This window comes from Salvelinus alpinus, chromosome 28 (genome assembly GCF_045679555.1).
Source record: "Salvelinus alpinus chromosome 28, SLU_Salpinus.1, whole genome shotgun sequence".
In the NCBI taxonomy this organism is placed as follows: Eukaryota; Metazoa; Chordata; class Actinopteri; order Salmoniformes; family Salmonidae; genus Salvelinus; species Salvelinus alpinus.
In genome coordinates, this window is record NC_092113.1 from 24,251,986 (window position 1) to 24,252,433 (window position 448).

Sequence of the window (448 nt, forward strand, 5' to 3'; positions counted from 1 at the left end):
TAGGTTAAATGGTTAAGGTTAGGGTTAGGGTTGGGGTTAGGGGAAGGGTTAGCTAAAAGGGTTACGGTTAGGGTTATTATTTATTTTAAAATGATGTAATGTGGTTTTTTTGTTATGATATTTGTGTCAAGGTGCAATTAGCTTCAGCCTCTCAAAGCTATGAATTACTCTGATGTATACAACAACTTGTCTCGCACATAATTGTGAAATGTCTGGCTTCTGTTGGTCTGTTGTGCTCAGCTGAAGCCTTTACATTCAAGTAGTAACTTATCTCACTTCTCTCAGACCCAGTCATTCCCATCCCAGACTTGGATTGGTGTTGGTGATGCAACAACTGAGCAGTTAAAAGCAGTAAGTCATGTATAGTTTTGACTGTACTGCTGGAGTGTGAGGGGTTAACGGCAGCCTGCCTGCATCTAGTGGCCGTGCCCTCCCTGGTCAGTGGTCA